Source organism: Xiphophorus maculatus, chromosome 6 (genome assembly GCF_002775205.1).
Source record: "Xiphophorus maculatus strain JP 163 A chromosome 6, X_maculatus-5.0-male, whole genome shotgun sequence".
Classification (NCBI taxonomy): Eukaryota; Metazoa; Chordata; class Actinopteri; order Cyprinodontiformes; family Poeciliidae; genus Xiphophorus; species Xiphophorus maculatus.
The window spans coordinates 9773437-9789206 of record NC_036448.1 but is presented as its reverse complement, the minus strand read 5'-3'; positions in this window follow the sequence as shown (position 1 = coordinate 9789206).

Genomic DNA, 15770 nt, shown 5'->3' with positions numbered 1-15770 from the left:
AAACGTGTTTCAATTTTTGGAGCCAGATCTGGATGCAGTCAGATAGTGTGCACAGATCACTGACCCAACTGCAAACGTGTGATGCTACGACATTATGAACATGAATGGAAAACAGCAGCTGGCATAAAACAAGCTAATAACAAACTAGAATCACACGTTGATTAGACAAACAAAAGGACAACAGAGAAATACTTGGACACTCAAAACAAAACCACTAGAAATAATCAAGGACCTTATTGAAGTAAACCAAAGAAAGAATATAATCAACACTATCCAAATCATATTTAGATGACCATCAAATTTAGCATATTTTTAATCTAAATAGAAATATGTCATTTGAATCCTGAGAGTGCTTTCACCATCTACTGCTGTGTTTGTTTCCTTTAAACTGTAGTCTACTCCAGAGTTTCTACAAGAATTTGATGCACTCTGGTGACTCTAGTTGGTCTGAAAAATCCTGTAGTCTGTGATATAGGAGCTGTTTCTGTTGCTAAGTGTGTGTCACTTAGTCTTTCAGTCATGAACCAGAAAACAATGTGAATACATGGACTGTATAATCTGACCCCGGCTTTAGAGCTTATCTAGAAATATTAGCAACTTCACTGAATGCCTCTTGTCTTATAAAACTAGAACTTTTTAGCTAAATTATGCTTAGATTAACATGGTCCACAAGTTAAAATATTTATCAGTTGTTTTTTTTAAATTATTATTTTATTAAACAGTTGCTCCTAAACTTTTGCTGGTTCGTCATAGATATCTCTATTGATATGTCATGTCTGCTACATTTATGCTCTAACAAAGACTTGGTCACAATCTAAACTCCTGACACACAGTTGAGAGGTAAAACTAGTGAAACAATTTTCCTTTTAGAAAAGTAACTTCATAGTTTAGTGATGTTTCTGCACTCAAAAAATGTAAAATTAACATGAACATGGATCATTTGGAGATGTGGATTTGACCCTCGTGCCATAAATGAAAACCTCAATGAGCCTCTTGACAGTACAAGAATAAAAAGCTACAAATCTATTCAAATTAAGTTCCAGTCAAATGCTCAGATATATACTTTTGTAAAACTGCAATGAGGTTTTTCTGCCTCGCCAACCAAAACCCTTTGTAAGACAGAAAACTTTGATTTCTTGAACAAATTTTGGAATACACATCAGCGTTACAAGCTGGAATCAAAACTGATTTGAAGTTCTTTGAGAAATAGTGAGTAATTACGAAATTCATTACAATGTGAACATTAGACATCTCTTTTACAAGTCTTTCTGTCTGTGATCATTTTATTTAAAATAATGGGGGCGGGCGGGTTCACAGCAGCTTTCTCAGTACAATCTGACATTTTCTTGCCTCCTAATATAAATAACTAATGATATCTCAACACAGAAAGGCAACACATTTTCTTCTCTACACGGCAAATTGACTAGTTCTGACTGGTGCATCTCGATACATCGCTTGAAAGGATTATTTCTATCTGTTTTAGAATAAAACTTTATGTCCAGTTTTCCTTTTGTCAGTGAGTTTGTCAGGAATACATGGTACTGGCCTGCTGACATTCTTTCCACTCGAAGGCAAGATTAATTTTAAGATCTATGCAGATGATTAAAAATTTACAGCTCCACGGTCCACAGGGATTAAAATGTTGCAATTTACCTCGGTTTCCCACAGGAGTTCACCACATGGCAGTCGGTGGAGGGGGCATGATGTGGAGGGTCTCGGCTCTGACCTATGAGGGGAGAACGTTAGAGGAATGCTGCCTAGGAGGTGAGAAACTGCGGATGTGAGATTGTGAAATGAAAATGAAACATTCATGCAAATGAGTTGTATTTGACAGCATAGCCACTTGAGTTTTGAGTGAATAATAGCATCGAAGCAACACACTCCATCCTCATTTCCATATCTATTTCAGGTCATCAGACTTCATATGTATTAAAATGTGCAGTAATATACTTTTGACCCTGCGTAACTCAGACCTTTGAAACTTACAGAGGCTTCACCTTTCATCAAGTGCAGTTCACCAAAATCAAATCCAATCAGCAGGTGCAGTGTGTAATTAAACTTTAAACACGATGAAACAACATTATTAAAAGTATTTAATCTATCTTTGTGGCTCCACCCATCCCATTTTCAAACATGGGATAAAAAATGTTGCTCTGTTTTCATATTCTTCTTTATTAAGGCTGACTGGGAAAAGTTAAAACAGGATGGAGGTGATAGACGTCAAATAATGTCTTTGTGCTACAAGACTGATTATCAAATTATATATATATATATTTTTTTTTTTCTTGATATAACTTGGATTTTTTTCTAGCACATTTGTGACTTTCAAACTCATGAATTTCCATGTGTTTTTCTGGAAAGATTCTAAGGTTTTACTAGCAAATTTTCAACTTTTCAGAAGTTTTATTGTTTGTTTGTTTTTTTCTAGAAAAGTTTTGGGTGGAAATTTACTACTCCTTTTTTTCTGTCTACAAAGTCCCTAATATGCAGTGGTACGTTTTTATATCTGTAAAAGTTCTTTATGAGAAATGTTTATCTAACAGTGAGGAATTAGGTACATCTGTGTGATTCTTAACTAAATAACTACAGATGGTAAATGGACTCAGCTTATAGCGTATTTCCAATCATTTTGACCAATTGTAGCGCTTTCCACTAGAATTCCATTCACACACACCAATTCACAGATTGCCAAACAATTTGGGGTTAAGCACCTTGCCCAGGGGCACACCGACATGTGGCAGGAGGAAGCTGGAATCAAACTTACAACCTGCCGATCACAAGCCGACTACTCCACCCACATAGCCACAGTCACCCAGGAACGTGGCAAAGTTTAATTGGCTAAAAAAACTTTTTCTGGATGGAAACTGAAACATTGTCCACTGAGGAGGCTGTCTGCAGAAGGATGTGGCACTCTTGTTGTGGTCGTTCATAAAAGCAAACTGGAGGATCCAGGAAGGGAGAGTGAATCCTGTCGGGTAGGATCCTGACGTATACTCTACGCCGTTTTATGAAAGGTGAGTGCAAACACAAACAATCCACAACCACATGACTGTGCGTCAACCGTTGGGCTTCGGATTAGATGTGTGCTTTATTTATCAACCCGAATGTTATGTGAGTTTAAATGCTTTGATGTCTGCCTCCCCACCTTCATTTTATTTATTTTCCCATCATATGATTTGCCTTTTGAAGAGATCAGCTCTTCCTGCGGTCATGCTTTAAGATAAAGGATTTTACTGGGGGAGTAAAAGGGAAGGAACATGTCAGGAACGCTGCCGGAGTGCAGCTCAGATTTCCGTATCTCCTCAACATACAAGCGCAAACACCCCTGCAGAGCTTCACCGGTGTTCGTCATCCAAGTGTGAAGGTGTATTTCAGTCATATTTGTCTTGTATGCAAAAAAAAAAAAATGTTTTAATCCTGACAAAGTATGAGGGAAAAAACAGTTTCTGTATCAGCATGATAATGAGGAGATGGAATGAGTTCAGTACCTTATGTGAGATTTAAATTAATCTCCATGTAGAAAGCAGGAGAGGCTGAACAGAAGAACATATTTTCTTCCTCGCCTATAAGTCTCTCTGCATACTTTAACCCATGAAAGCATCTCTACCTTGAGTAATAGTTTGATTTGCAGCCAGTTCTCTCACTTTGAAGTCTCTCTTGAATGCCCATAATGTGTATTTAACTCGTTAAAGAAATAATGCACATTATTTCAGCACTTCACCTAAAGATATAAATTTGCCTGTAACTATTCTGTAATGCATTTTTTCTAATACCTTGTAAATCCATATAAACAAGAAATAAAGCAAAAAATATATATAATTTTAAGCAAAGAACGCCACAGTGCAAGTAATCACAATTCAGTTATTTGTATTTCTTCTTCATTCCTTTATTTTTTTAGAAGAGTATCACAAGCTTTACCAGATTTAATTTTCAGTATTTCAATTTTCAGTGAAAGGTTTCTAATCTATTCTCCATTGTTGATCCGAAGAAAAAAATATTTATGCTCATGTTTACAACTTGTTCTGCTGTTTCATTGCTTTATGGGCACAAATACTTCATTTAGTTTCCCTCTGTCTTCAGTACAGTTGACCAAATGAGCTTGAGGTCTCTCATATTGATCTTTAAATGGATGGAGAAAAGCCAATTGCCAGTTGGTCAATTGGCCAGTCTTGGCTCTGTCGGATGTGTCTGCACTGATTACAATCTGAGGTCAGGAAGCACCTCCAACTTTCAGTCCCTTAAGTTAGCAGGGTTGTTGAAAGATTTGAAAGGGGAAAGAAAATCTGGCCTTACTTCAGAAATACTTGTTCATGGGAGCATATCTGGGCCTTTTTCCATAAATAAATAACGTGGACACCTGAGTGATGTGTTCTGGGTTTGTATCTGCCAAAGGATGAAGGTGAAGTTACGCGACCTCCAAAAAAAGCGATTCTCTTTTCTCTAAAGGACTCAGTAAAGCTATTCAGTCTACATTAAGATGGATGAGATCATTACACAATAAGTCATGTGACTGTGATCCAAAAGAAGAGTGTCATTCAAGTGTCAATACTTCCTGTATTTACAGTCTGGTGGACTTTACCAGTATAATTACTGCTTATTTCGATAGATAATACAACTAGCATTTTATTCCCTTACATTACACAAACTGTACAGTAAAAAGATGTTGATGATGATGCTACAGGGAATTCAAAAACATAATATAACAGGAAACAGAAATGGTACCACATCAGTCATCATAATAGAGAAGTTGTTTGGTATCTTGGCATGAATATCAAAGAAAAACCTGGAGAGAGTGTAGATCAACACAGCTTAGTAGAAAAACAGAGAACTGATAAATTGAACAAAAGTAAAACAGACAGATCTTGATTCTACCTGGTTTGTATGTTGCGTTGTTAAGCTGTGCTTGGCTAAAATTTTCTGCATTGTGAGAAATCCAATATTTCACAATAACAGGCATTTGCATGGAGTTTCAATAGCAAAGGGTTATATGCTACCTTTTGTAAATAACACTTCAGCATTGTATTCCTACACGTCTGATACTGTTATACACAATTTAGTCAGCAGGCCAGGCTGCCACTGGATCTAAGCATGATATGAAATTTATAAAAGTCCTCTACATTTATGGTAACAGCCAAATATGGATGTTACTTTATTTCATGTAACACTTTGCAGATGCTCTTTGTTTTTACACTGCTAAAGATTCATTCCTCTTCGAATGTGACATTTCAGACTCCTCATTCCAAGGCAAGCACAAACAAAATGGGCATGGAAATGGACACAAATACTTCAAAGTCATAAGAATTCAAGCTCCTCAAAAAGCAGATAGATTTCATTATATGTAAAAATATGTAGCTTTTTTAAAATTTATTAACCAACATATAGTATTTCTGGATAGAAAATACCATAGAAGCAGTATGGTGGACTAAATGTACTTGAAATAAATCAAAAACAGTAACACTGAAAACGGCCTCTTCTACTCACAAATAAAACCCACCACCAGTTTTATCAGCCCATTATCCCAAATCAAAGCATGAACTTTATGAGAAGAACTTCCTGCTGTTTAATACAAGCAGAGTCAGTTCAAGTATTCCAAAAATTTTGTTTTCACACAGGGACAAAAGTAATATGTATCAGTAATATGTAACACTGAAATCTATTCCCCGTGTCCTGAGACACTTGCACTAAAGAAAGGGCATCAATGTCAAAAGCAACAAAGATTGTTAAAATTTTATAGAGCTTGATTTTCCTCAAAAAATAAAATAAAATAAAAATCCCCCTTTGGGTTTATACCAAGATACCAAGGAAGATTAAAACTGTCAGTGCATAGTATCCTTTCAGAAAGAAGACAATGTTTGTTGTGAACACTGTTTTAATTTTATGAGTCACATAAACTTCTAAATGTAGATTAACATAAATGACAAGATTTCCTCCCAAGTAAATTGAAGGAAAATGGTACTTTTAGTTATCAAAGAAAACCAACTTTAATGTATGAAAAACTTATAGGAAGATACAAAAGAAAACAGAACGAAGTATATAATCACACTTGACAGCAAACAGGAAAGAAAAGGAAGAGCAACAACGTACATGAAGAATTCTGGGGGATAAAAATGAAAAGACAGTGAAACATTTGGAGCCACAAAAATAGAAAAATATTCAAGGTCATTATCAGTAGCAATTAACAGATGAGTGAATGTGAGACTTGCATCTATTACATGAACAAGAAATTGACAGTTTTAAGCAAGTGATAGTAGATAATGACAATACTTTCTCATTTCACTTCTTAAAGGAGGTGTTGTTTGGTTATTAGCATGCCTAACATGCCTTGACAGTTTTTTTTAAACTGAATTGCTTTTCTTTCTTCTATATTTTTTTCCATTTACAAAGTAATAGTTTATCTGGAAATAGAAACATCTTAATATTTGATGGGGACAAGAAAAACAGTCACAAATTGTGTCGTTAAAGCAGGACAAAAATTGCAGACAGGACTGTGGAGCCACATGGTGCGATGAAACATCATTAAATAACAGAATTGAACTCACATGGAGGACATATGGAAGGATATCAGGATTTGAAACCAGGACAGCACATCAGAAAAACACAGTGCTGGACAAAGGAAACCAAGGAGCAGAAATACTGAGGTAACGGTGGAAAATGACATTGGATCCTGGCGAACTTAATCAGCGAGAATGTGGAAGAACTGTGGCAGAGTGAGAGCAGGAAGACAGAGGTGTGGAGACTATTTAACAATGATAATTCACAGGGAGCTGAACTAGACATAAAACAATTTACAAATAAAAAAAAGGGGGATGTTGTAACACTAACATGAGAGATCAAATCAAAATGCACCGGCTGAAAAACACAGGAAATACGTCAGAAACTACTCACAAAGGAATTCATGCATATTTAGGGACCATAGAAACAGCAGTAAACACAGAGAAATGAACTGAGTATGGCAAGACCTTAAAGGCAATTATAAACCCCTAAATTAAATAAAAACAAACAAAAAACCAATACAGAAACACTCGTCAATCATGACTGAAACTTGCTCCACACTTTCAGAAATCCCCTACTCCTTTGCAAAACCCCCCCAAAACTTTCATATTGAATGCTGTTGTATGAGATTGTAGATGAAGCCAATGGGGAAAGCTACTACTGGATGTTGCTTGAACGCTCTTTTTGAGTCATTTTTGAATCTTCTGGAAGATTCCGAAACAATCAGGTTTTCCTCCAGGATTACATCGGTTTAACTTTAGTCAACTTTTTGTTAACTCTAACCAACTTTCCACTTGCTGCCACAGAAAATCATCCCCGCAGCATGATGCTGCCATGATCATCTTTCAAAGTGGAGAAATAGCATAAACTTCTTAATGTAATTCAAAATATTACAAAATGACATACCTTGGTTTTTGTCCACCAACCCCTTCACAACCACGACTAGAAGTAAACACATTTGGGTGGATAGATGAAGGCAAAGGAATGGTTAGCAGTGATTAAAGCTATTTTCTAACTTTGTGATGACAGAAAGTGACCAGGAAATGCTAATGGCAAGGGTAATGCCAGTCATTTCCAAAAGGTTACTATTTGCATATTCAGAGGTTTGCCAAGCAAAACATGTGACTGCTTGCTAAATGAAGCTAGTGGCGGTGAGTGCTGCTTGACTTTCATTCTCGGGTGCCAGTCGCTTCTCTGTCTGGCATTTGTCACTTGGTGGTGCTTTAATCACTGACAGACTCTTCCAGCTTCTCAACATTATTATTTCTTACAAGACCTAAGCAGCTGCTACCAAAGAGGCTTTTTTAAGAGGTTGAGAAGGTGTCAGTGTTTTCACTTATCTGACTTCAAATAGAGATAGCAGCGAAACGTTGGAGCACAGCTGGGGTGCGTTCAGCAGCTGCTCCAGTGAATCCTGGCTCTTGTGGTTTTAGTGGTTACAGTACAGGAAGCCATGGGTCAGTTTCAATGCATATAACATATTTATGTTGAGTACCAGATTAAATATAGATGTGACTTGATGAATTTGAACTTGAATTTATTAAGCCCTTGATTTTCTTTTTCACTGAAAACGTTGAACATTATCCTAAACTGGGTTTAAGTCTGGGACGACTTGTGGTCCATTGTGGTTCAGCTTTATATCTCACACTGTTAGAAGTGAACTTGTGCTCCAATTTCCACTGGTTTTCATGAAGCAAGGTTTCCTCTAGCTTGTTTCCAGCACCATCTATTTCCCATCAACTCCTACTGGATTCTTAGTCCCTGCTACAGAGAAGCATTTTCACAGCATGATGTTGCCACCACCATATATCAACACTGAGCCAATGTTTTATTTCTCTTCCCACTCTTCCATGAAGGCCAGATTTGAGCACTGTCAGGCTAACAGTTGTCATGTCAATAGACATTTTTTGCTGATGCTCTAATTAATGCTCTCTTTGCCTGTGAAGTAAGCTGGACAGCTGTGGCCTGGTATGCTTGCAGTTGTGCCATAGTCTTTTCATTTTCTGATGGATTCAAAAGTGCTGCATGAGCTTTGGAAAGTTTGGTTTTACAACCTGACTCTGATCATTAATTATTTCTAAAAGCAGTTGGTTGCAATGGAATCTGCTTAATGGTGTTAGATAAAAAGAGAGCAGAACTCCAACGCATACCACTCTATCCAGATTTTATTTTCCTTCCTTTAGGTTTGATTCCAGCTTCTAGGTTAGATTCTACCTTCCTGCTGTCGCTTTTTGATTTGCCCTGTGGCAAGGCACAAAACCCCGAGGTGTATTAATGTGTGCACATTTTTGAATGTGGCTTATGAGTAAAGTACTTCTAGTGGTCAGATTTGAAATGTACTATGTATATTAATTTCATTTCTTTACACAATTCATTATTACTTTTGTGTAAGTCTATCACATAAATAAATAAATTCCAATTAACTTTTTTTTTGTGGTTGTAGCGTTGCGCCCAACACGTGAACCATAAACGCTAAATGATCTACAGTTCAAGTTCTGTGTCTTTCCGATTCCAGGTAGAAAAAAGTTAGAAAACAAGGATCCTAGAATTTTATTCATAATTTTTATCTTGTTTACTTTGATTCTTGGTTCACAATTCTTTAATAACAGCATTCCTGCACGTTTCAGATGAAGTATTGTCTTAAGTAGGTAGAGCGTTACCACGGACAACTTCAGCACAAGGTGCAACGCTATCTGTGCAGGTACAATCATATAGGGAGATAGTGTGAAGCAGCATGGAGCCTCGGACTGTGTGGAGTTATTGTGCTGAAGCAGGAGATGGGAGGGCACAATAATGATTGTTTGAAATTTCATCACTGGTTTCCTCCATCATGCTCATGCACCAACACACTGACTACTGCTCTTGTCGTTTTAACAGCTATCATTCCTCCCTATGGGGATCTCGTTGTCAATTCCTCTCAAGACTCATAATTGCTTTGCTGGCCTCTCCATGTAATGGCCCCTTACTGAGTAATCCTGAGCACGGGGTTTGTGCTATGTCTTTGACTAAAGATTACTTTATTGATCCCCCCTTCCCTCCATCTCTCTCTCTCTCTGCAAGTCTCATTTCTCAATCTTTTCATGGCCAGTGGTAATTTTCTGAATGCTATCCTTTGCTTTTTCTTACTGCTGGGTTCACATGACTGCATGCAATGCAAAGCTCTGTCCCTGGGGTAAAATATTCTCTTGGCAAATATATTGCTTTGTTTTTGTATTGGGAGTTATGCATCTCTTCAGGGTAGACAATTCATTGTGTGTGGCAAAAGAAAAAAAATATAGAATATTGTAAAAACTGTTATGGCATGGTTGGTTAGATGTGAATGTTCTCTGCAGCTCTCATGACAAAAGCATTAAAGCATTTGCTACTATTGAAATAGAGGCAATGATAAATAATTTCTAAAGTTTCTCCACCTTCAATGACACAGATATTCTGCAAAATTCAGCCAAAAAACAAACTATCTGTTAGCTGGGGAAAATAAAGCCCTAAAACTTTGGTTGCACATGTGAGCACACCCTAAAATTATGAAACCTGGTCATTTGATCAAAAGTTAATGAAAACACAAGACATACTGACTTGAGCATTACAAGAGCAGCAGTCCTATCAAGAAATTATTCTTCACTCTGCATGACAACAATCTGCTGTCTTGTTCATATTTCGGGAATATGAAGAAAGGCTCCAAGACAAAACCCATCCTCTCAAAGAAAACACCCAGGCCCAGCTAAAATTTCCCAAAAACCTTGTGGCACAATGTGTTATGATCTGATTGAACCCAAACTGAAATTTGTTTGGCAAAATAACAACAAAAAAGCAATCAAATAACAACACTGCATTTCAATCTGGAGAGACTCAAATGGAGAAAAGACGACAATTAGAAGAGTTTATTGACATACAGGAATTAAAGTCTTTGGTGCTCGGGCCCCGGCTGGGGATAACAGTTATTGCAGCGTTAGCGATAGGCTTCGGATGAGCATTCCCGATGCCGATAGGAACGTCATCCCCCAGGGGCCCGGCACTGGTGGTGGTAGTGGTTGAGGAAGGGTGCGGGCCTCAGGACCAGGCAAATGGAGGAGGAGAGATGGTGGTGGGTTGAGCTCGGCTGGAGAGCGAAGGACACCGTGGGTGAAGGTCCTTATCAGCTGGGACTTGGACGGTGATTGGACGTGACGAGGTTTCGTCCAGCATTGATAGGCCAACGTCTGTAGGCGGGTCGCTTCAATTAGCAGGTTCCGGTGGGGAAAAAAAGAGTCTTCCAGTTTGAATTTTCACCTAGGCTTCATATCACTAAAGTAATACACCATGCCCATTGAAAAAACGTTTGTGAGAAGTGAATAAACTGGAAATACAGTTAGTAAGTCAACAAAAGAACACCGTAGGAGGAAAAGCAAACATTTGGAAAAACCTAGTCGGAGTTTAAAGGTCCACTATTTTGCAAAGTTCACTTTTTCAGTGTTTCTGTAATTCCATGTGGACATCTCCTGCTTCTAGAAACAGCCCAAGAGCAAAAAAGACCTATTCTAGCTTGTTGAAGGAAGCATAATACTGCACCTTTAAACTTAAATCATGCTGTATATTCGTGGGATCTATGAAAACACAAGTGGACAACAGATGTATCACAATCAGTTATTTGAAGACTGTTTCCATGCCAAAACTTTTGCCCGGGCAAATATGAGTCACGATTTGGGATGCTGATAAACTAAAATCAAAGACTGACATCATGAAAGAATTTTTATTTGGTGGCTTATTTTACCTATTTTCCTCTGACCCTTACATACTTTTTTAAAATACAGTCTATATCTAAGAAGATTATGTTTTTCTTTTAAATCTTATAAACCTGGAAATTTAACAATTGCATCTGCACTTTTTTAAATTAAAGTAAATCATAAAGACCTGAAAACACTTAACCACTGGGTTGGAGAAAAGACTGACGTGCAAGTCTGTTTCCCTTCTCTGCTTCACACACATATTTACTGTCTCTTTCTGAAGTTCATTTCACAGGCAGTTTAACAAGTCCTCACCAGGACATTTTCTGGCATTCCCTCTTTTAAAACTACAGCCTCCTTTGTGGAAAATCTGGGATTTTCTCTAAATGAAGTTCATATATCCTTTTGTTTATTGTGGTGAAAAACAGAATTCGTAAAATGACAGCTTTGTACTCATTATTTGTTGGTTTTAGGTAACATAACAAAATACTATTATAGTTTTGTACAACACATCAGTAAAGTGGAGTATATTACATGCAATGTTGAACACAAATTGAACATGTTATGAGTATGTCAAAAAAGAAGCCAAAGGAGATGATTATAAAGTGTTCAGAGACAGTAAGAAAGAGCACTTCACATGAAAAGTCAGGAGAAATACTTTTACTTTTCAAATTCAGAAGGAAAAAGATATTTTGGTTGTTGTCATGTTTTTAGGTATATTTATGACCCGCATGCTCAAACACTCTCAGGAGACAACATTTTAAAAGGTTTATTTAACAAGAAGTGAGATAACGAAGGGATGAAAGTCTGTGGTGCTGGAAACCGGGACACAGTAACACTGTGAGGAAATGGGAGAGGCAAGTGAAGAAAAATTGACAACTGAGAATTAATGGAGAACATGAAGGAAGGAGCTTACTGGAGAAGAGGAAGATGGATGCTTCAGTCTGATGTCGGATTGTGTAGTGACTTGGTCGAGTGGTTTGATGAGGCTTGGAGCTGAGCGGCACTGAGGAAGCTGGAGGCTTGGAAGGATGAGCAAGAACAAAACACCTGGACCTGGAGCAGGACTGCAGAGAGAGCACTGGAGGGCGGACAGGTAGGTTTGCTGGAGGATCCGGATGATGAAGAGGAGCGTGGAGGTTTGGTGGAAGTGTGGAGGATTGTTGCAGAAGTGAATCATGAGCAACAAAGTCCGAGGGAAGCTCGGGCAGCGAGTCCAGAGTTAGCAGATCAGAGGCAACCATGAAGGAAGAAGCACAATGAAAGGATAAACAAAGACTTTGCGGAGGATCAAGGAGCACAAGGAAACACAGAGGACTTGGGCTACCACAGTGGATAACACTCAGGCAACGAGTGTTTGGCATCTCATCTCCTCCTGCTGATGATCTGATAAGCAGCAGTCCAGGAGCACACCTGCTGAGCTCCACCCTCTGGTGATATCCAGGTCTTTCCCGGTGGAGAACCTTCAGCTATAAAACAGGAAGAGAGAGAACCAACAAACAAACAGGACAATCCAAATTCCTCACTGTTACGGCCTTTTTAAAAGGGTTTGTTCATGATATTTCTCCATAAGATTGCTTACGTACGAGTTGAAACTCTGTTGACAGGGTTCTGACATACAGGATACCAGGGATTTCACCAATGGGCCAATGGTTTAGTGGGTGGACAGTTTAGCCCCCAGAGTAGCTGTCGCACTCTCCCTGTAGTTACACAGAAACATTAATGCCTCGAACTATATCATATGAAATGCATGCTCTACCTTTCTTCCTCTCCAGTCAAGCAGATCTGTAAACATGTGACCAAGCACTACGGGGTCAGCCTGCTGACACTGAAGAGTGACGATCAGAAAAACTCTTCCCATAAAGCCCGGAAACAAATAGCTTCTGTGGCACTTATTAAAAACTCAGTAGTCACAAAACAGAAAAGCCTTGTCCCTACCAGTGGTACATAAACTAAATCTCCCTGTTTGTCTGTGGCATTCAGCAGAGGGATGTGCAGAGCTGTGGATCTGCAGAGCTAACCCACAGTGGTATGGATAGAATAAGATTTAGGGGAACATCATCACCACTAGTTTCAAAACAGATTTGGTGGAGTTTGGGAGAGGGTTTATTTGCCTAACAGCAGTCACTGATAATTGGTTATTATGTGCTGAGATGTGTTTGGGAACAAACCATGCTCAAACACAAAGATTAAACTCATAGCATCATATTTCAGAAATTGTAACAAAAGGATTAATCTAGGAAAATTATAATTTGCACTTTTACAAAGTAAAGTTTTTTCTTAAATTTTAACTTTAAAATCTTTCAATTCAGCTTTGCTAAAACCATCACATTCAATAAACTCTCTCTTTCTACAAAAAACAAATGTTTTAAAATTCTAAAGCTATAGTCTCCGTTAAAATTAAAGCTTTTATGGGGACCCCTCAGTAGCAAGTTCACTTTGCCTTGGGAGACAATAAGATAAATATTTTTCCCCAAGCGTTCGTGCTTGAATATTTTAATTTAAGATCCACTTATCCGTGTTCCCTCTTAATTAATAAGTTTTAAACACAAAACAACTGCAGTTAAAGTATGTAATTAACTGAAGTGAAGTAAATGCTGAAGGCTCTTCATGCAGAATGGCGAGGATTGAACCGGAAAAAATTTTTTTTTGGGCGAGCGTCTACTTGCTTCCTGGTTCTTCTTCTGTGTCATGCCGGAGCGTATATGAATACGCGTACAGTCTGATAAATCAGATTGTATTGGAACATCGGGTCGTAGAACATAAAAACTGCTTTTTGAGCTGTGAATTATTGAACCATGTAATGTTGTCATTCAGTTTGAGCTGGAGCTGAATACATGTGCATACACTCTTATTTTCTGCTACTTACTTAGCAAATAGGAGAACTACAGCTAGAATTTGGCAAATGTTTTTTTCAGAGACAGACCAGATGTAGTATAAATGTGTTGGGACACATGGTGGACTGAGAGAGGCGACTAATCAGCCAACTCACTGAACAATCCGGAGCTGCCTGTTGCATCATTTTAGAAAGTTTGCTTATTATGTGAGGTGAAATAAACATTTTGCAGGTGTTTAGCACAAAGATTTGTCTTTTGTGACTGTGAGGCTTTATTATTTTAATTGATCATTTTTATAGACACATGCTAAGTAAACAAACAGAATGGGGTGTCAGGGAGAAGCTGCGGTATTAACGGCATGCTGCTAATCTCTTTCCCTTATGACAAAAATATTACAGGGGCAGGCTGAGAATGATAATTGTCCTTCGCCGTTTATGATAAGGCAGAAGGAAATGCTTGCCAACAAATTTGCTGGATAACATAGCTGTTATCTTAGGCTACTAACAATACAGCGCTGACTTTTCCTGCTGATGCGGTTTCATACTTCACTACTACTGTCGGCGATAACAGGAAGGACTCTTTACATCTTATTCCAGATTAACACGGACTTGTGATGCATTTCTAAACTAAAATCAGAACTGACGCTGAAAATGGAAGAGCGCTGCTTTGGCACAAGTACTTGTAACAGCTATTGATTGGTTCATGTATATTCATAATATTCTTTAATGCTCCAACAAAACTCAGAAGAGCAACATTTCAGTATTTCCAGCAAAACAAATAAGCAACCAGGCTTAAGAAAATCTCAACTCTAGTTTTTCACTCTCTCAGTCGTTTCTGTTTTTTCCACCCTCCCCTTATGTTAATGGTCTGTCTCAAGAGGAGAGACATGAAGCAAATTGTTGGAACGAGGGTTTGAAGAGATCCATAGTTCCCTCTATCACCAAAAACCAATAGTTATATATGTTCACGCTTCTAGAAGGGCTCATGCCACTGTATTACATACAGCGTTAACAGTACAGAGTACAGGTTTTTGAAAAAATCTAGTTTACATATTATTATAAACAAGGTGATAATTAAGAAGGAAAAGGTTGGAAACAACATTTAGTCAAGCATTCATAGAAACAGCATTAGAGAAATACAGAGTTACAATAAAATCAATAAAACTTACATTAACAATCACTGACATGTAGACAATTTTACTTTAATTTTTTGGCAATTAGACTTGAACATATTCTCCCCCAAAACAGTTTAAATTAAATTAAATTTCAAGTTCAGTTTATTTGTATTGCACCAAATCACAACACGTCAACTCAAGGCACCTTGCAAAAAAGTAATTTCAATAAACACTTTCCATGTTGATGAAAAGTAAAATGTTAATAGCAGGAGAGGGAGAATATTTTGCTGTTGTTAGCATGAACTCAGCCTATGAGCTCCTCCGTGAAGCTCATAGGCAGCCAAACAGACTGACAGAGGAGATGCAGCTTCTATGGAGAGAAAAAGAGAAAAAACATAAATTTAACAGTTCAACTAACAGCAAATAATGGAAATGGGAACGTATCAGGAATCCAAATTTAGTCGTTCCTGTTCCTGCCCCGTTCCACATCAGCAGCCTGTACTTTGCCATCATGATTGTATTGAGCTAACAATATATCTGTCAAGCTGTGCTCTTTTGTGCAGTTTTCAGTACTTTTAAAGCAACAACAGCTCATAAGTAGGTCACATGAACAGCTTGCAATTTGCA